Here is a 21,457-nt window from a genome sequence, read left to right as displayed (position 1 = left end):
TTTTTGGTGTTAATGCAAATATTATGTCTCTTTACAATGAAAATAAAATGAAAATTGGTAGACTTTGAGGGGTCTGTAGCGCTGGAAGCAAAGCAATGGGTACAACTGTGGAGGATAAAGGGGAGAGCAGGGGACCAGAGAGGTCTTGAGCAGAAGAAGAGGAGGAGATGAGGAGGATTAGGTGAGGAAGAGGACAAGAGCGCTCTCCCTCTCAGCCAGCCGGATGGGGAGAAAAAGAGTGACGAGAGAGAAGGCAGGAGGAGGAGGCGAGGGCGTAGCAAAATAGCTGGAGAGACTGTAAGTGTGTGTGCGAGGGCTAAGTGAGGCCTTTATAAATGAAAGCAGATGCCTGGCATTATGAACTTGTCGGGTCGCAGATGGGGATGGCGGTGATGGAGCACTTGACTCCCCGGATGGTTATCACTCACTCTCCTCCTGCCTCTCAGCTGCCTTCCTCATGAGTGTAAGAGGGAGAAACAAAAAGAGACGGCAAGAATATCCACAGAGTGAAAGAAATAAGAGGACAAGAAGGTGGACTTCTGCACTAAGTGATTAGTGGCCTTCTTTAAATAAAGGCCATGAATACACTATAAAGAGAAAAGCTTCAAGTCTTTTTTTCCCCCCCCTCCTTCCTCTTTTTCCTCTTTTGATTGATCTTCGTGTCGGTGTGCGGTGATTGATTGGATTGCCTGCGGAACATCATCCCGCTAACTAGTCGCTCCAAGAAGGGTGTTTGTCACTGCCATTGATCTTCTTGTAAATGAAATGTTCCATTTCCAGTGCATTTTATTGTTAAATGCAGTTCATTAGCTACTCTGAGATTTATGGCCGTGTCTCCTCTCTTGGGCTAGAAAAAGAGGAGCTTTGAAAGGGGCGGGAGTGGAAGGGGAGAAGGGTAGAGACAAGTGTTGATGGTATAGAGTTGCTGTGGACTTGATAGATATAGCCCAAGTTTGCCAAGAGATGAGAGATAATGATGGGAAACTGTGCTTCCTGATATAGTGTAGTTACTCTGCTTGTCATCACTGTAGGAACTTCCACGCTGCCCTTTCAGTACTGTAAGCCCTAACACATGAGTTCTTGGCATCATACCTTACATTTCCTAATGTTATCGGCCTTTTTTCTTTCCACTGGAAAAGATGATGAGATGGAATTCTATTTTTAATTACTCAGTTGTGTAGTTCTTAAACCAGTGTGGGTGGACACGTTTTGGACTTAAAAGCCTCCACATTTGGCTACTGCCCAGTTCACAAAACACTAAGCTGTGGGGACAACAGGGCCCTACTCTGCAGCCTGAGTGAGGTTACTAGATTCCTTGATTTCGTCATCATATGGGTCTTTTTAAGCCCTGTCCTGGGACCATTTTGTATCAAGGAACCCTACTAGGAAATATGCCATGATTAAAAACCTGATTCATTGAGGGGTGGTTGGTTTGGACATTTCTCTGAGATACCTTGGGAATGCCACAATAATCCCCTGTTGAAGAGCTGGAGTCAGTGAGCAGGTACAGTGAGGTCTGTGCAGCCCCTCTTAGACTGCCGTCCTATGACCTGGACCCAGATAAGTGTTAGAAAGTTGCTGATGCCTGCGCTGTTCTTTGCTGGGGTCTTGTTACTGCTCTCAAATCCCAGAAGAGAGCCATATTGGCAGAACACTGCATATGAAAGTAACAATCTTCTTTTGAGTCAGTAGTGAGTGAAATGATGCAGATGAAGCATGAAAGTCTTTGTCCATGAACCCCGAGGCCCTACAAGGATTAATTTCTGCCTTTTTAAACTATTGGAAAAAAACCTCAGTGAAGTGCTTTTGCGTTTGAGTAGCCCTAAAATATGTGATTAGTAGCCCGCTTGTTCAGATCCCCTGACCAGTTTCAAATATCTGAGCAGAGAAAGTAAATGAGCAACTCTCCACACTCCCTCAGCAATTATCGCACATGTGCCCTTGTTCAAGGCACTTACACAAAAGCTCAAGGCTCCACTTACTTCAGTGGAGGAGCTGAGTGGCCAGCAGCAGAGAACTGTGGTTGTACTGGGCAGCTCCCATTGGCATCTCTAAAAATGCTAGTCTTTACTGGTCAGGAAAGGCCAACTGTGCTCAAAGCAACATTTGTTCGTAAGTAATCCGCCTGTCTTACCTGTGTAAATCACATAATTGGGCTACAGCACAGAGCACAGTGTTGTTTTCTGCTGAAAAAGGAAGCTTTTACATGCGCTTCACTCCCAACTGTAAACTTGTGATTTGACATAGCCTTGCCTCTGGTTAATCACTGCTTGTTAAGGAGTTTCTGGCACATTAAAGAGCCACACCACTGTTTGCCTGTCAAACGGTGTAAGAGCAGTGCAATTACAAAAGCAAACTTTACTCACACTCCTGGCTCTTAATGAAAAAGAGCTGTGTGTGTGTGTGTCTGTCTTCTGTAGATACATACATTTATGCACAAACTGCTGATGCTCTGACTCAAGTCTCCTTGCTGTTACATAAAAATGTGACCCAGGAGGTTCTAGATATTTGTATGCTCAGCTTAAATTTAATGCAACATTATCATAGAGTTGTCAGTGTACCAAAGAATGTGCATGTGTGACTCCCTGCTTACTGTCACCAGTACTCTTAGAGGAAGAGTACTGGTGAGTGTGTGTGTGTGTCCCACTTGCCCCTGTGGGGTGGTCTTTTGTCCTTTGGCAGCTTGAGGGGCCTGCGCATTATCTTTGCTGCTCCTGGGACAGAGTTCTGGAGTTCCTGGGATCTGCTGGACCCACTTGCTCAGTTTCATATCTTCTCTAGCTACTCTCTCAGCCCCTGGTATTCCTAGAGCTTCTCTGTGTTTCTTCTTCTTTGCCCACGACTACTATGTCCGGTTGGTTAGTCAACACCAGCTTGTCCATCTGGATCTGGAAGTCTCACAGGTTCTTAGCTTTGTCATTCTCAACCATCAGAGGGGGCATATCCCATTTTCACCTTTTTTCCATGATAAGAAGACAAATCGCCACAAACTCCTGTTTATGAACAACTAGTGCATGTCGACAGTTGGTGCTCCTTACATGTGTTGCAACATATAAATATGTTTCCTTGCGTTAGAGCACATGTTGGGACTGCTGTGTTGCACTGGGAATATAACCCCCCCCCCCCCCAAACCCAACAGCATGTAAACTGCACACATGTGCTATATATAATGCTTTTGTTGGATTTAATGAACCCATTGTCTGCCATATTGGAGGGCTCTCGACAGCTGCCTGTTTCCAAAGCCCTGAAGTTAAATCAGAACTTTTGGGTCCTGTTTCAGTAAGAGAACCGCATTTTAAAATTTCACCAACTGGTAATAATTCAAATAACACAACCGCATTGGAATGGGGCCTTACTGGGCATTTTGTCCTGCTGTTCTATTCATATATTTATGTACATGAGTAATGGTGGTTTTAAAAAAGCATTGCTTATTCAATGTTTCTGTTTTTAGCTCCTGTTTACACAACCCATTTCCCATAAGTCTAAATGACACAGAAGCCACAGCTGTGCAGTAAATATTAATGGTAGCTGTTTTTTTTTATGTATGCTAAAAACTGCATTAGTAGTTGTGGATGAAGGTAAATAAAAATACACCAGGAGAGTTGCACCAGGACTTCAGCGATATAGGTGGTCACAATGTTAAACTTGAGACATGAAGGTTTAGAAGAGCAGGGACTGTACAACGTCCATTTTAAGACAGACGTGGAGTTTTGTTGTTGTTTTTGTTATTTGTTATTCACTGCCTCTGTATATTTTTTTTATGTCTAGTTGTCACCATCACCATCTTGGTCCTTTGAAATCAGATTTGACTAATGAGAGGTGGGATCAGACTGAGGGACACCACTGATTTGCCAATCACTAGGTAAGCTCACCCTAAAAGATTTTCTTCTATTTTGACATTAATTGGAACCATAAGAACATCATGTTGTCTTAATTGAAGCATAAATTTAGTGATTAAACTGCAGCATACTGTTTACTGAGGTCATGGTTCAATAGAGCAGAGAGGTCATTTTTTTTCATGTACATCTTTAGGTCTTATGTAACCAGATGAATCACCACCTCCTGGACTTTAGTAAGAACCCTGAAACTATGTCCATCTTTCATGTACAGTTTGTGGTTTAACGAAATATTCATCTTATTTTCCCCTGTAGAACGCTTAAGACTTAAAGTGGACTTTGATTACAATCATTATGTTTTAGCTAATTAATTAGGATTCCAGTAAGACTGTTTTATATAAAACCACAGTAACTACCAGGTCAAGTACGTACTCCTTACTACTTTCAGCAGTGTCACCTTCTTTTAAAATTTTAATTGACTGAAAATAAAGGCTCAATTTTGCCTTTTTAATAGGTGTCATTATACACAGTGGGGTAGTCTCTCTTTGCAAGTTGACACCACTAAGGTTAGCCTGGCATTTTCAGTAGATGTGGTACTTTTTGATGGTGGTTGAGAAAACCAGAGGGACTTACAGATCAACCGAAATGGGAACACTACATAATTGTAAGAACAGAACCTCTTTGGAATTGCAGTTTCTGCAAAAGGAAGAGCAGCACTGGTTACCGAATATGCATGCAGCTTATACGACTGTCTCTGAAGTAGAGATGAGCAGAATAAGTCAAAGAACTCTGAAGCTGCAGGGGAAACAGATTGGGATACTGCCATGAAACCCAGGAGACATTATAGATTATATGCATACATTTCCTGAAGCAAAGCTGCTAACAAGCTTTGGAGCCAATACTTTATTCATTACCTTTTCCCCCCTTTTAGCTCAGTAAAAAGAAACTATCTGGATCTTTTGGTAAATATCTTGTTCTCTTAACAATTTTTTTTATCTTGCCTTTCCCACTATACTTGCCTGTTAACGGTAATTAATGCACCATGGGACTGTGTTCATCATTCACGTCAAACCATAAAGAAAACAACTACTAGTAAATTTACTGTTACACCTTATTATCGCCTCATGTTGTCACCTCAACAACAGCGGTAACCCACAAGATTAATGTTTTGTTTAGGCTTGTGTAACTACATACTAGTTTTGATTGCTGCCATTTTTCTGCACTGCAGTTAAATCTGAGTGAGAATGATTGTCTTTTTTGCTCGCCCTGCGATAGACTAGCAGGTGAAATAGTATGATATGCTTTGTGACATGTGCTGGCATGTGTGTGTGATGTTCCAGTCCTCTGATCAGAAAACAAGGAAAGTAAACAGCTGAAAAAGATGACTATTCTGTTAACTTGCTGCAGCACAAGCAGTAAAAATTAGAATTACACAGCACAGGTAGTTCGGGTCTGTGGATGCTCTGCCAATTTCAGTGAGTGGAAAAAGTTGAGGTTAGATATTTGAGGGCTTTGACAAATTCGCAAATTTTTGTTGCACATTAACATTTAATAAAGTATAAATAATTAGTTAAAAACATCTAGCATTTCTAATACTGATTGGTAAGGGTGACAGTGTTTAATCATTTAGTCCTCTAGTGGTGCAGATCTGTGTCCATGGCCCGTGATTCGAAACAGTTTTGCCTTACAGTGCAGATCTGCAGCCTTATAGAAACTGTCAAAGGTTTGATTGTGCATGATTGGACCATTTGTGTCAGTTCACTTTCAGCCCTGGTGAGCTAATGTCTTTGTCACTTTGGAAACTGTTGAAGAAATATCAGAGGCATCTTTTCACACAGTGGTTGTGGATGACACCCATCCCACAGAAGTTAGACTCTAATGCCTTTCCTGCATTTCCTCCAGTGTGGACTTTATTTTGGGTCATTTACCCCAACCAAAAAAAGTCTCTGCTGCTTTGTCATGTAGTTGCCATGCTCCCTTTTAGCTACAGCAAATGCTGTAATTGATGATGATCAAATAAAGCTGTTTCAGACACATAAATATGACACACAGAACCTTGCTAGAGATTGCCAGACAGGGCTGCAAGATTGGAAATGTCAGACGCAGCTGGATTGCACATTAAAGGACTTTATCCTGTCAGCTCCTCTGTACAAAGTTCATATAATGGTTGATTTTACCCATGTGAATATAGTACTGATAATTGTCTGGTGCATTTATAGTGAGACAGTAGGAGAGCCTGGCTGTGCAGACTATTCAGCTGAGTGACACAAAGGACATCTAAAACAGTTCTCATGTTGGACAAACAGAAGCAGACACAAGGAACTGCAGATGCACGCAAAAGCAGCTGCATTTCTCATATGGACACAAATTGGACTCTGCAGTATAGAATCAAATATTGTGAGGATACAGAATGAAAGAAACCTCAACAGATTTGTTTCAATATCTCTAACCTAAATGTGTCACAGAATCTGCTGAGTGAATGTTCAGGGGAAGAGGAAGACTTGGAGACCTTGGAGAGGCAGCAGTCCTGTGTTTGCTAGTGCTGCTCTTTATACTAAAGCTGTTGATTGCAGTAAGCAACTTTGGCAAGAAACCGATGTCCAGCATTTAAGTTATTTAATTTTTTTGAGGTAATAAACGACATGAAACACTCCTGCAGTTTAGTTTCAGTTTATATTTACCAGGTTTTATCAGTAAACATGAGATAAATATGACGTTTTTCAGCTAGGATAGTGTTAGATTACACATTTTTACTAGAACTAACAATCCGGTTCATGCAAACTATTTACAATTCCTTCCCTTTTGTTCATCATATTGTCTGGAGCAGTCCGTTATTGGGCATTACACTGGCAAAGAAGCACGGAGGCCAAAGCCACTGAATCAGTTTTATCTTCATTAACGGAAATCTTGCTGGTGGTGTCTACAACTCCACTTCCTCCCCAATAACAAATGAGCACACACCGTCACAGTCTAAACCTGCTACCGGTGGCGACGCCAGGAACCCGAGTTGTTTCTCATCCATATTCAATCCCTCTGAATTGGGGATGGTGACATATGGTTGGTACTCGCGCTACATCTCCCCCTCCTCTGTACAAGAGATACAAATTCAGAATTGGATTTAACACTTCAATTCCCCACTGACCAGCAAGGCTGACACAATTACTATGCTGGAGATGCCACACACACATACACACACACTTGCAAACACACACAGACGGGTGTAATCCAATTAGACCACAGCAGTGTTTGTACTGGTGTGTGAGCTGCGGGATGTGTGAGAAAGCCGGTTTGCTAGAAATTCATATTGCAAAAGTTTTTGTGATGTCTGTGTTATAAATACAAGAAATTTTAATTAGGCTTGAACATGATATTCTTACGAAATTGAATCATTAGGTGATTCATTTCTGCTTTTCAGCAATTTGAACTGCTGAAGTATCACTGAGCAAGACTGCCTGCTGGTTGCAGGGTCAGGTACGAGGACCCAAATCTGACCTCTGACCTTTCTCTCGCTTGCATATAAATATTAAAAAGTGAAACGGATCAAATAGTTTATGTTTGATCAGCCTCTCACCTCATCCATCCATCCTAATTCAAGGTCATGGACTGTGGGGGGTCCTAGAGTCTATCCCGGTTGTCATAGGGCGAGAGGTAAGTCACACTGGTGATGAGCAATTGGCTGGTCTATCGCAGGGCTAGCACAAAAAGACAATCATTTGCACTCATGTTTAGTCCGCCGTATCATTTTCCATGACCTAATAGCCTAATAAAGTTTTAAATTGTCAAATTTCTGCTGTTTCTCAGTTACAAGTTGTCCTGATGTGTTGCTCTCTGGTTTTATGGCATTAGCGGGACATGTCTGTCGCTTCCAACTCGTGTTGGGGTGTGTGTCCTGGTGTGGTAAAATCCATAAAATGTCCTTGTTACATGTGTTGGGAAGAGGCATAGTATTTAGGACAAGGGTGTCCAACCCCAGGTCTCAAGGGCCAGTGTCCTGCAGGTTTTAGATGTGTCCTTGATCCAACACAGCTAATTTAAATGGCTAAATTACCTCCTCAACATGTCTTGAGGTTCTCCAGAGGCCTGGTAATGAACTAATCATTTGATTCAGGTGTGTTGATCCAGGGTGAGATCTAAAACCTGCAGGACACCGGCCTTTGAGGCCTGGAGTTCCCCACCCCTGATTTAGTCCCTTAAATCTAACCAGCAAATGATGTTCAAAGTAAAAAGCGAATAGAAATGAAATAAATCAGTAAGTGGGGAAAAGCATGTACAAAACACAGAAGTCAGAACTGGATGCAGGCGTCACAGTTTTGTTAGTCTATTGGCTAATAAACCTGTGACTTATACCACCACCACCCCTTTCCTCCCATTGCAGACATGGTAGTTCAATCAGCCAGCGCATCAAGGCTCAGGGGTGATGTCTGACAAAGTTAAATTATGTGATCTCCCAGAATGAAAATGTGTTGTTTTGATACCTGAGAATATATGGTAATATAAGTCATTTATGGCATTCTGCCTTTTCTTCATTCCCAAAAAACGTTTTAAAAACACTCTGTGTGACTTGACCATTCTTTACTGTAGTTATGCTGTGAACCTGAAGACGGTGGTTCATGTTTAAGTGGTATGAATGAGGATTCATGTAGGCATCTTCATTAATATTAACTGTATAGCTAGTGTTGCATACCAAATCCCAAATTGTGCGCAGTGATATTGTTCAACATGTTTACGTGGCCCACATAAGATGCTTTAGCAATCGGAAGCTGCTCTTGTTTGAGAGTACACTCATTTCAACACACACCGTGTACCAAAGGGTAGCGATGCATTTCAATAGTTGCTGACATTAGAGCTCAACCTTTAGTGCTCTCCAACAATACCTACAGCATTGCATTGTGGGGTATTTAAGCCAGTGTAACATCCAGTGCTTTCATACTCCAGTTTTCTCCAAAATATAATATTCTAGGTGTGTTCTACTTGGTATATTTAGTTTTTGAGTTGAAGAAAAATCTTCCTCAATATTATAGTGTAATAACTCACAAGTGAGCAAAAAAATGTGGAAGATAACATAGTTTTATGAATATCAAATAGACTTCTCTGATGAAGAAATCTGCTGTTCTTCACCTCTGAAAACACAGCCACGCTCTCAGATATCCCCTCACAGGTTATCGATGGGAGGGTCAATATTGTCTTTGAGTTGATCTTTGGAAGTTAAGGTCATGAGACAACAGCTAACAGGGATCCCAAGAAAAACACACACAGAGAATGTGCTGATTTAGGGGACTTTATAGTCTCTGCTGTTTATACTCTGTTCAGTTCATCTCCTGTTAATCCCCATGGTGGCAATTGGTTTACAGGAGAATAGAGCACCAAATCTACCAGCAAAGTGCATTTTGACAAACCTCCCATTGCGCACACAGTTTAATAGCTGACGCTAGATGATCTATATCCAGCATGCTGCTCGTCCAACTCCTGAGTTCAGTTCCCTGCTGAGTGATAAAAACCACGCTTAATTCCTGTCTTAAAAGTCACTGTGGAGCATCGGCGAGGACGCCGTTAAGAAAATCTGCCACCGAGGCATCAGCTTAAGTTTCACAACATTACATCACCTGTCTAATTGATCCGCTTGCTTGAGCTCATTTCATACCTGCATGGAAGTGCTGATGAAGGGGGTCTGGTTTCTCCCCCCTGGCTGCGTGTGTGTGTGCGTGCGTGCATGCGTGTGTGCAGGGCGGCAGGTATTAGCCCTGACAGATCGCACTGTTAATTGCTAATTGTGTTTCTCATTAGGCGCAGGGGTGACAGGTGTTGTTAGAGTGTTGTGAGTTCTTTCGGCGCTCTCCCATGAATTGCACTCGCTCCCTGCGCACCACATTGCCGATCCGCTCACTAATGGTTCCCCCGAGAACTCCCATCAGCCCCTGGGCTCGGTGCAGCGAGGGGTCGGCTTTAGATACTGTGTAGCAGCAACAGCCGCATTGGGAAGTCTCCTAACAGAGGGCTTTGTGAACTAGCACTTCCTTTTCTAACAGTCTGAATATTACTGTGCACATATATATTATTGTATATATTACAGTAACCTTAGTGCATTTTTTCCTTATTTAATTAATAAATGATCAAGAAAGGTATCCTAATCAGACCGTTTTTGCAGATTTTGCAGAATATTTTGGTGGGCTGGGTTGGGGCTTTAGATTCAGAATAACAAAATAGCAGAGCATGTGAAGTGTTCCTGGTCTTATTCAGGTTGAATTTCAGATCATGTTATCGCTTTCGATTTTTCACTTATTTGATTTCTAAAGTGCTGCTGCTTGAATGTTAAGTCAAACTACTTTAGTGGGACGAGAGCATGAGTGACAAAGAGAATCAGGGTCACATCCTCGCCCTGTCTACTTAAGCTTGAGACATGTTTGACGTCCTTAAGACCACATTTACTTCCACAGTACAAGACAGAGAGGATGCTTATGTGATGCATGCTAAATGTGTGACATTCATATTTAAAACTACACTCAGCCAGTTGAGCTGAGCAGGTCAGTAATTCCACAACTGAGTCATGTACTCACTGGGGACAATGAAATATGAAAATGTGTGCTGTTTTATTGGATGTGGTAATTGCATCTTGGGCCATCAGTGAGGACACAAATTGTGTCTTGGTGAAGGCCTGATATGTATTTTGAGGAAGGATAATGGGCTTCTGCCTCATTTTTGTTAGATTCCTAACGAAAACATTTGCACTTGCTATGCACTCATTTCTACACTCATCACGGGGAAAAAAAAGACTATTTGGTGCAAAATGAATAAACACTGAGCGGGTTAGATGCATAATTTCTTTGTGAAATCAGAGCCACAAAAATTTGATCTCTTGCTTTTCTTCATTTTGTTTATGTTTTGTTAGATTATTTCAGCAGGGCAGGACACAATTTGCACAATTGAAACGAGAGAGTCCTGGACCATAATTACGAAAAATAAAATAATAATAATAATAATAAACTTGTACTTCATGTGCATTGAAACTGTTGCTCCTGCTGGCCTCCTTCCCGTTTGAGCTCTTGGGCAAAGATAACATGTCATTTGCAGTACACTCTGTGTGTGCGCGTGCTGGTTTGGTAAAATCCATAAAACGTGCTCGTGTTTGTGCTACTGCAACCGTACACATCAGTAAGTCAACAGAAATCATACTGATGTACTGAGCAAAACCTGAGCGATGGTGTTGCCAAACATGGCACTCCAATGGAAACAAATGATTGCGTTCCTGAAAAGAAGAGTCGGAGGAATTCTGTTGCGTGGATTTTGGCTCTTTAAAGTCCAACAACAGAGTAGCATGCACTGCAAACTGTGTTTCCATAAAGGCAGGGAACATGCTGCTAGTAAGCACGGTTGAAAATGTCAGATTTAAGTGGCTGACTTAAATAATTGACCCCTGTTAGCAACTCCACTTTCCCAGCTATACACAGAGTGTAGACGGATAGTTGAACAGCTGTTTTGTGGACCTGTGGTCAAGTCTCGCATGTGAGTCATATACAAACCTCAGTGTCCACTTCATCAAGATGCTACTGAACTTATGCCTTTTCAAGGCACAGGTATTTATTACAGGTGAGAGAATTTTCAAAGGATGCCTTATTAATTTTAACATTGATTAACCATATACTTAATACCATTTATTTTTTTCCTTTTTTTAAAAATTCTATAACTCCTCAGCCTAAATCCTTCAAACATACACGTGACAATCATATAGGGTTCTGTAGGCCCATTTAAAATATGTGTGTGGGAATAATGGGCACAGTGTACTTTTATAAGTCATACCAAATTATTTTTGTGGTCCATTGGCTTTGGGTTCAAATGTGTTGAATACAAGCCAATAGCTTTAATGGACAGTGCTGTTAGACTCAGAGGCCTGATGTTTGTTTGACACTTAAACTGAGATCATTTCTAAGCTGAGAAAAGGTTAAAGCTGTTGTTTATTGTGCTGCATAATTACATTGCATTCATTTATTTATTTACGCTAGATCTTGTGTTTGAGGGCTATTCTAATGCTACTGTGAATTAATTTTAAGTGGCAACAAATCCGATGAAAAGATCAGAACTCTGATACTTTTTCACTTCCATACCTTGCTTGTGTCAGTGCGTCTAACTTCTTCTTGGTCTTTAGAAACGGGAACTTGATGCAGTTGTTTGGGTGTGGAGTAAAACATGTTTAAAGGATGTAAAGATGAGAGGTTTATAGGTTCCACAGCTCTGTTGTTATTACTCATATTGGTACATTTTAAAATTTCCAAAGTTGTTCTAATCTAATTTCAGGCTTTGTCCTACTTCATCCTACTTTGGTAAACTTCACCTGCATGTAATAGATATTTAGCTCTGGGGATTGATTATTTATTTATTATTGCTGCACAGATCCCTGTGTACCTGCTTGGCATGCTGCTTTTTCTCTGTAGAGCTTTGTTGTCACTGGCTACTAATTACAGCCTGAGGACTATGCCTCTGGATGGCCAAGTCTGAGTGAGGCGTGTCCCCATGGTTTCACCTGCCTGTCCCTCATTGCTTCTATTAGCTTACTGTTAGCTCCACTTGGCAGCCATTATTAGCCTGGGTATTAACGTCTAGCTGACTCACTGTGATACCTAGATAAGTGCCTGTCGCAGCACCCACGTGCATGTTCATTGTTCTTTAGACCTCGGGGGGATTTACTGCAGCTTGGAGCGCTAATAATAATAATTACCCCTCTGAAGACTGTTGGGTCCCTGCCCGTGCAGCCATGTTTACAGTCAACTCCATCTGGGTCTGTGAGCACTTATAAGGCTTTGCTCAGGGGATTTATTGTGAGTAAGTCCTGATCTATGCACCGATGTTGGCCTGTAAAACTAAATAATGACAGTCGAAGTTATCCCATGCCGATTAAGGTGAGGAAACACTGGTGTTGTGAAAACTAAAAATCATATGTGTATGAAATTACCAGAGTCCTGTCTCCCTGATGCATTCTCTTAATCTTAGCAGACTCTGTGACGGACAGAGTTCATCGACGAAATGTTTTACCACACATTTTTTTTTTCTTTCTTTCTTTTTTCAAAAGTAAATTAAACTTTCAAAAAGAAATGCCCTTTACTCAAAGCCATATCAAACATGAACCCCTGTTGGAACTCATGTAGTGCTTGAAAAGGCTTGAATTTTTTCCGAGGTATACCAAGAATATTTTTATTGTGTCTTTATCTGTGGGGATGTCTGCACCTGTATAAAAACTATACATTTTGTTTGTGTTCTTCTGTAACACTTGAAGATTCTGACTGGTCTGAATGAAACGTTTTATTTTATATCCCTGTGTTATTTATTTAAAATTCTACTGTCAATTTAACATGTTTACTACCTTAATATTAACGTTCTGCACCTCTCATTAATCGCTCACCTTCACGTTGCCACTCCTACCTGCACTCTGAGCTCCTCCTCTGTTACTCTCCTTTTACCATCTGCTCGCTCCTCTCCATGAGCTCACTCAGCCCTAAAAAGTATATAAAGTCAAATCTGTGATTAAGACCAAATATTAAACATTATTTGATGAAATTGAAGTTCCAGATCACCCACATGAGATACTCCACTGGCTGTCTATGCAAATCATTTCTTCTGCTGCTGCTTCTTAAGTTTAAAATAAAGCGTTTCTGAATTTTAAATGCGGTCAGTGGTGTTCATGTTCATAACCCTTAAAAATTACAAAAACGAAATCTTCATCGTCACATTTCTCTTTCCGTCTCCTCAGTTCGTTAACTCGCACTCTCCCTTTTGACCTTTGCTAATGTGTCTGTTTCACATGGCTTACACACACACACACACACACACACACACACACACACACACACACACACACACACACACACACACACACACACCCTGCCAGCTCCCAGTTGGAGGTGACTTGCGATCTCTGGAGATCTTTTTATTTTCCAGCGCACACAGCAGATCTGTCCAGTGCCAATTAGCTTTTTATCAACGCTAACAACTTCACCAACAACCTGTACACTGGGTGACTGATTGACAAGCTGCCAAGCTTTGTTTTTACAGTGAAATCAAGTGGAGAGAATAAAAATTGTCCCAGTTGATTAAATTACGTCTTTCGAGCATGGCCTATTAATAATAATCTCTGTGCCTTCACACTTATTTCAAATCTAAGGACATATGTTCCCCTGTGGTTTTCTTGAGGCTTGAAATTAAGTAGAAACTGAGGTAGAGATGTAAAGATGAAAGGTTTTCTGCCTAATCGGTCTAAAACTTTATTTATAAGACTCACGACCAATAAGTGAGCTGCATCAGTATCCTGTTGTCTGTGTTTCTGAGCAGTTCATGCTTACACTCCATGAATGAGCTACATTGGCCAAAATGCTGTCTTGGAAAAAAAAAACATGTAGTTTATGTATTTACAGTATTTTGCAATAGTCTTGAGCTGCTTTTCATATTTGGTTTCCAAGGAGCCAGAGTGTCTTGCATTTATTTATTTATTATTAATTGTGTTTTTAATGGGCTTGAGGTAGTTCTCCAGGCTTTCTGAAGGTCTTTCATTTTGACATTGGTTGCTTTTTCACTCATTTTCAACTTGGCAAAGAACCCATTTTAAATGGTGTCTTCAGGCTGTTTGTTACTGACAGCGTTTCGGAAAAACAGTTTGTTCCCATTTATTCAGGTAACTCTACAAAAAGTGGCAAGGATGCAAGGTACAGAATTCTATACTATATGTTTGAGTCGTGACTTTACTTTGGGTTACAAAGTTTGACTTTGTTTATGCTTTATATGTTTTCCCTGTGAATTGAATTTTAGACCCAAATATTCCCTCAATTATTTTGCACTCCGTTGATTTTAAAAGTAGTAAAGTTCCAATGGCAGGAAGTTTGCTGTGTAATATGTTACTTTCACTTCCTGATCTTCTTCTCTGTAATTTGTAGAAAATGTGTGCCTAACTGTTGACATTAAGAATGCAATCATTTGTTTTTCAGTGAGTGTTTTAGAGTAGTTTGTCTGTACAGCTGCATTATAAATTATGTTTTGTAAGCCAAAGCAAAAAAATAAAAATGAAGCTCTAAAGGGGAAGGAGTGACGAGAGCGGGATGAATATATCGCAGGGTTTTTGCATTTGAGCAGTAAAATCAGTGACTTTGCAGAGTGAAATTCTGATGTCTTTGTATTTTTTGTGGACTCATACTGTAATATGTGTGGGATATATCTAGGAGCTGGTCCATGGCTGGAAATGACTGTTGAGTACGTGAAGGAGAAAGAAAAGCAACTAGACTTATTTAAGTTTCTTAAAGACCCTTTACTTCACATCTGAGGAGCTCCTTCAGTTCAGTGGAGAGTCCCAGGTATTTAAACCCTAGCAGGAGTTTTTCCCTTAAGAGGGTCACTGACCTACTATTGATCATGTGCCTCATCACATGATCCAAGGTGTGAAAAAGGGTGTGGGTCATTAGCTCTGTCCCAATTCGTAGGCCGCATCCTTCAGAGGACCTGGCCTTCGCGGTCTATGTGGGCCGGGTCCTTTGAAGACCCAGAAGGCCGGAAATGCTTGCTCCTTACTTGTCAAGGCGCCAACTAACAACTCTACTCCCAGTCTGCTTGTCCTCGTTGTTTAACAGGCTCTACTTCCGTCGGTCACACTCTCGCTGTTGTAAATAATCTGACAGAGCTGACAGTGATTCAGAAACTATTTCCATTTTCAGTTTATTAAATGATGCAGGATTTTTTTCACTATGCAGAGACTGTAACAGTGACGCTGACACTGATCCTTACATGATCGCCGCTGTCAACCCAGAGAAGGTTCACCACCCACTTAGTGAGCCGTCCTGGAGCCGTGGCTGGTGTGAATGCACCACTTCGATGATGGGATGTGACAGCAGATCCCTGAGCAAGCCTGAAGTGTCCACACACATCTTTATCCCTGTCATACGCATAAAAATGCAGCCACACTGCACCACTGGGCTCACATTGCTGCTTTTGTTCATGCTTATACTGTATCTTTGCTTGTGTGCCTTACTAAACGCTTGAGGTTTTTAGGATTAAATGAACCTTGGCATGTGTGTTGTGTGCTAATACAAGAGCAATTCTCAAATACCTGACATGGTGTATCTTTCCAACTGTATGTAAATGATTTAAGATGCAGTCACACAGGCCTTGAGACTGGTTGATGAACCTTGACAAACTCTGGTCGCAAGAAACAAATGTGTATTCTACAACCAGTTTATGTGATTACTGGGTGTTGCCACGAAATTGGTGTGAAAGAGAGTGCTTCACCAAAAACCCTGTGATTTGCTTGCTAGCAGATTGCTAAAATCGCTTTTATTTTGGATGAAAGATGCGGACTTCTCTGCAAACGCATCTCGTTTCTTTGTTTTTGTTTGGAACCTGCTAGCAACCAAAGCAATTGCAAGGAGGTTTTCGGTGCAGCGCCATATACCTCATTGTTTCCAGTTTCACCTAGCAACTACCTGCAACCTTCATCAACTACTTGCCAGACGGTTGCGGAATACACAGTTTTCCCTAGTAACCAGTATATTAGTATTAGTATATTATATAGTAACCAGGGTATTATTGACCAGCCTACAGGCCTGCAGCCTATTTGGCAGTGACTATCAGAAATCAGTGGGGAACATATATTTCTCCGTTACAAGTAGTGGTTGCCAGATGGCCTCATATTGGTTTTTGGGACTTTGCTAATTGGACTTTTGATGACTTTGATGAAAGAACTTTAATTGGCAACAAAGCTCATTTTGTTACAGTCAGAGAGGAGAATTATCTTGTTAGACAGAAGTTGCGTGCTGGTTAGAGTGTATTGTAGGTGATTTACAGCCACGTTTTTATGATCACACCCAGTTTCAAAACACCAAGATGGTCACAGTGCAAAACACTTAGTTTGAGGCCTTATAATCGATCTAACCAACAAATAACATAGACATAGTTAACAATGATATTAGACAATTTATTGGTCTATCCTTATTATATCATTGTGAACTGCAGCATATACATTTTCCTTTATAAAATTTAAGATCAGGCTTAAACTGGGTTGGCTCATATTCACGGACATGTTCAACACTTAACAAGATCAGATGTTCATCTTGAAGCAAAGCTTCTAGTAACCACCAGTTACAAAGCAACTTTAATATTTAGTAAGAATAGTTTTTTTTTTTTAGGCAGCACAGAGCTGCTGGAACATATATGGATAAAACTTGCCAACAGGCACCACTGACTTCACGTAAATATGATGTTTAGGCTGTATGTCTGCTTTACCAGAACAAAAGGAAAAGAAAATTGCACATTGTTCTGTATTCTATTCACTGCTTTATTGCAGCTTTTGTTTTTAGTGCACAGACATAGACAGTCGACACTGTCAGACTCCATCTGTCATCCAAGGATGTCAAATGGAAAACGGCTGAATTCCAGTGTATCCTGGAACCATTTCCACCTCTTCCATTTGAGTGAACCTGGGCAGTGATTGTACCACGCCCACTCTTTACACTTAATTATTTAATTGTGGAATTTGGTTCAAAGTGTGTTAGGTGTGCTAACTAGTAATGTTGGGCACTGTATTAAAATACTCTAACAAGACAAGGTCACCTACAAAACTGGAGACTGTAGATGCATTTGCTTTAAAAAAAAAAAACACACACACAAAAAACTAACATGCAGTTAGCTTAGCTAGCATGATTTCCAGGGTAGCTTGTTAGCTCAGAAGGTTGTTGATTTCTGTGTGCAATCAGATAAAGCCATGTCTTCACTGCACGTCACTCCAAAATCATACACAATAACCCTTTTCAGTGTTAACAAATCAAAAAGGAGCCCCTACCTCGTGCTAGTATTTAAAAATTGCCATTTAGAAGATTTTTATTATTATTTTTTTTTAACCAAACTGAAATCTCAAGGAGGTAAACCAGAAATTAGTAGAACAAAAGTCACAGAAAACCATTGCTCTCAAAATATCAACCACTACTGGACATGGACATTTGTCATCATCCCTGCAAAAAGTGGAGTGTGACTGCACCCTCAGTCACCGTCTTTCTTTGTCTTTCTCTTTAAAATGTTTTGTTTCAAATGAAAGCAACTATGTTTACTATGTGCTAAATGGATCTGAAATTATTGCTAGTGAGAATGTGAAGCTTTGGAACAATTGTAAGATTTAAAAGATAAGTATCTACAAAACAATGGCTCATTGGGGTTTGTTTTCTTTCTTTAATAAACCTGACTTCAAATGCCATTTATCCCACAAGTCTTCACTTAGCCGAGGACTCCCTCCTCCTCACGCCACCACCAAACAGCAGTCCATCTAGATTCCACCCAGTCTCCTTCCAGCAAACACTATTTAAACAACCCGGTAAACATGTCTGTCTTCATTCATTACCCTGCTTCTCATCATGATCAAGCCTCCCGATTTAATGAGGCAAATAGATATTTCTGCGGTGATTGTCTCGCTCTCCCACAAAGTATTAAGACTATTAAATGGACACATCTGTTTTTAATTAGGAGCTAAAGTCACCTCGACGCTGCCTTCCATGTTAATGGACTCTGATTCCATCAAACCTGCCTGACAAACAATGCAGTGCAGTGCGGTTAGCAGTAAACAAAGGGCTCTGGGTGTGAAGTAAAAAAAGGACTGAGATACTAACACACAATTCTGTGCAGACAAAGATGCAAAAGACGTTACATCTTTTCAGATATCTATAGGCTGTTTTTAGAATTGAATTTCAGTAGCTTACTTAAGTGTGGTTGTAAGAGGCCACAGATTTAGTGACGGCACATGTTCCTGATTGTGTCAAATTTGTAAGAAAACTGTCTTACAGATATCAGTCCAGCATCATTGCTATTCTAGCTGTTCAGTTAGAGCCACTCACTGTTAACTGTCTCACCCAGATGAATATAATTCAGCTATCTTGTGAATAAAGATGCAAATAAGTCCTGTATTTTCTGTTTTATTCACATGAAACTTGATTACGCTGAGCTTTGATGAATTGCAAGTTGTAGCAACAGTCAGTCTCTCAGAGGATCGATGGTAAGAGTTTCACACGGTTACCATCAAAAGTTACAAGTCTCACTTCATATATCTTGCCTTTGAGGAGACGGGGGAAGCTTGTATTCATATGCAAAATTTATATTTAAAAAAAAAATATATCCTTCACACCCTGTGAGCTTCCAAGCCTGTCAGCTTTTATATACAGCATGCCATAGTAAAGGTTAAGTTCTGACTTATTTTGTTATTTTTCTTTTTTAAAGAAAGTGCCATATGCTCACAGTGCCACAGCAGTGTTTCCTCACGGAGGGCATCTGCGCTGCATTGTGGGAGCGGGTTACTGCATTCCCCCGGCATGTAGGCAGAAAGGAAGTGGGCAGGTGTGATACTCTGGGAGGCAGTTCCCAGCAGAATAAAACATGATTAGATGGAAAACTCAGGAGCATCTTCAGGGGACGGAGAAACAGGCGGCGATTCTGAGCTCCACCTGCCATCTAGTGGAAATGAGATTTATGTGCAAACAGAAATAAACCACACATTATTTTTTCTTCTTCTTCCATATAAATTTATAAAAACTACAATCATGAGAGCAAGCCAGCATTCTTTTTTTTTATTACCAGGAGTAAGCTGTACGTAAAGATAACTCTGCTTTGATTTCTAATACAAAAGGTCTTGTGCCTTGCCGTGCTGCAGAGCGTTGGCTGGAATGTGCTGACGCTGGCCTGTTCTCACCTGGAAACGGCAAACATGAAAAATTAAAACAGGTCATGTCTTTATTTAGAGTAGGAAGTGCTGTGTGGACAGGGTGCAGTTGATGTGCGCAGCTGTGCGTTAAGTGTCTGACTCCCCTGTGACTGCACATGATTTACACTACAATGCTCTCCTCTTACCACCAGGTGGCAGCAGATAACCACGTCAGACTCTTCTTCCCCAGGCATCAGTTTCCTGTCTCAGTCTGCATCACAGGAGACGTTCCAGACAGTTAAGGATTGCAATTCTGTTTTTTCTTTTTCTTTTCAGTGAGAAAATACCAGCTTTAGTTTGACTGCAATCTTTATTATGATCATAACTGCGTTATTTGACACATTTTATGCTCCAGTTCGGAGTTATTAGTGACCAAAGATTCATGGCCAACTGTAACTATAAGGGCAAATGTCAGAACTATGCATCTGTTACGGGTTAGCCACAGTGTCTATATTCACATCTCATTGTCACGAGTAGTTTTTTTTTGGCACAATACACAGAAAATTGTGGATTTTGGACACAGAGGATCATTTATCTTATGTTAGAACAGTTTTATAGTTGTTTTTATTAAATATTTTCAGTGGTTTGGTTCTTTGGCTCTTTACTGTAGTCATGTTATGTCCTAACTGACACCATTGATTTTGTTAGAAAAAGATATGAGCAGATTAAATCACTTAGAACGTTTTATGTCATATTTATTTGTCCAAAAGCGGTCTCCGAAGCTCCTCAGGATTGTCTGGTGCTGCTGTTACCCTTTTCTTGGACAGTTGCTCAGCATATTCTATGACCTACTTGTCTTTAAGGTTTGCTGTCATGTTTTCTTACAGAGCAGCTACTTCTTATTGCAGTACAGCTCGGCTGTGTTCTATATTTTTGCTTACTGAAGCTAATGTGTGTGTCTACGTGACCGATACAGCTTCATCTTGTTTAACATTAGGCTGGTTTTTGCTGTCTTCATCGTCCCTCGTGACTGAGTTACACTGGTTAAGAATTCTAGCTGCAAGCAAGGAGGAAGCATCCCAACCTGTGTGTGTGTGTGGTCTTTGTGAATGAATCAAAAGACTGGATATATATTAGAAGGTCATGATGCTGATTAGACCATTTACTTTGATTTATAAAAAGAAACAAAGAAGAAAAACTTAGGCTTCTGACAAAGTAAGAGATAATTAAATAGGATTCAATTACGAGTCCAGTGACTTAATAGCAATTATAGAAAGTCACTGAGGTCATAATTCACATCCATCTCCTTGCAGATGGTATATATTAAAACTGTTACACTCTAAGCTTGGCTTTTTCCTTTGTTTGTTTTTTTTTTTACTCGGCACATATTTGAAATGAATACTCCTCCTATATCCCATGACCTCTTGTGCCTGAAGAGTAAATTTAAATAACATAATGTAGGTGTTTACTCAGTGATGACAGCTGGCCAGCATCCAACATGAATGCCTCTGAGAAGCTGTGTTTTGGTCTGGATAAACACAGTCAATGATGGCTCTCTGCTTTTACTGGAGGATGACTGACAACTGATGTGTGTGAAGCAGCTTTGGTAAGAAGCACAGGACACATGTTAGGCCTTCTTTTATTATCATTGTTTATTATATTAAGAAATAGATATTGTACTAGAAGACTCATGGATTAAAACTAAAGGGAGAATTTGGCAGCAGCAAAGATCTTTTAGTAGAAAAATAAATTCTGGAGCTTTTTGAAACTTTATTTTGGTGCAAGGTTATTTATCAGTGTTGACTTTTATGATTCTGTATTTAGTTTTATGTCAAGGTGGCTGTTGAAATTCGCAATAATATAGATAATGCTTGAAGATATTGCGCCTCGAGGTGTAGCAATGTGGCTGCTTGTGGTAAAAACTTTCTTTAGAAATTTCTAAAAGGGAATAGTTGCTTCACTAGTTCAACAT

The 21,457-nt window shown here is 40.5% G+C and overlaps 1 long non-coding RNA gene across 1 annotated transcript in view; it reads left to right on the top strand.

Moving 5' to 3' along the window:
- LOC102309183 overlaps positions 1 to 20,252 on the top strand; it is a 37,481-nt gene extending 17,229 nt beyond the window's left edge. The window contains exons 3-4 of the long non-coding RNA XR_315895.3: positions 3,769 to 3,862; positions 19,698 to 20,252. This is a non-coding gene — a long non-coding RNA (uncharacterized LOC102309183). The remainder of the gene's footprint in view (positions 1 to 3,768; positions 3,863 to 19,697) is intronic.
- Positions 20,253 to 21,457: the final 1,205 nt, after the last annotated feature.

This window comes from Haplochromis burtoni, unplaced genomic scaffold (genome assembly GCF_018398535.1).
Source record: "Haplochromis burtoni strain Fernald_Lab_line unplaced genomic scaffold, NCSU_Asbu1 Contig_64, whole genome shotgun sequence".
Taxonomy (NCBI): Eukaryota; Metazoa; Chordata; class Actinopteri; order Cichliformes; family Cichlidae; genus Haplochromis; species Haplochromis burtoni.
The sequence above is the reverse complement of the archived record's forward strand: the minus strand, read 5'-3'. Positions and strand labels throughout refer to the sequence as shown.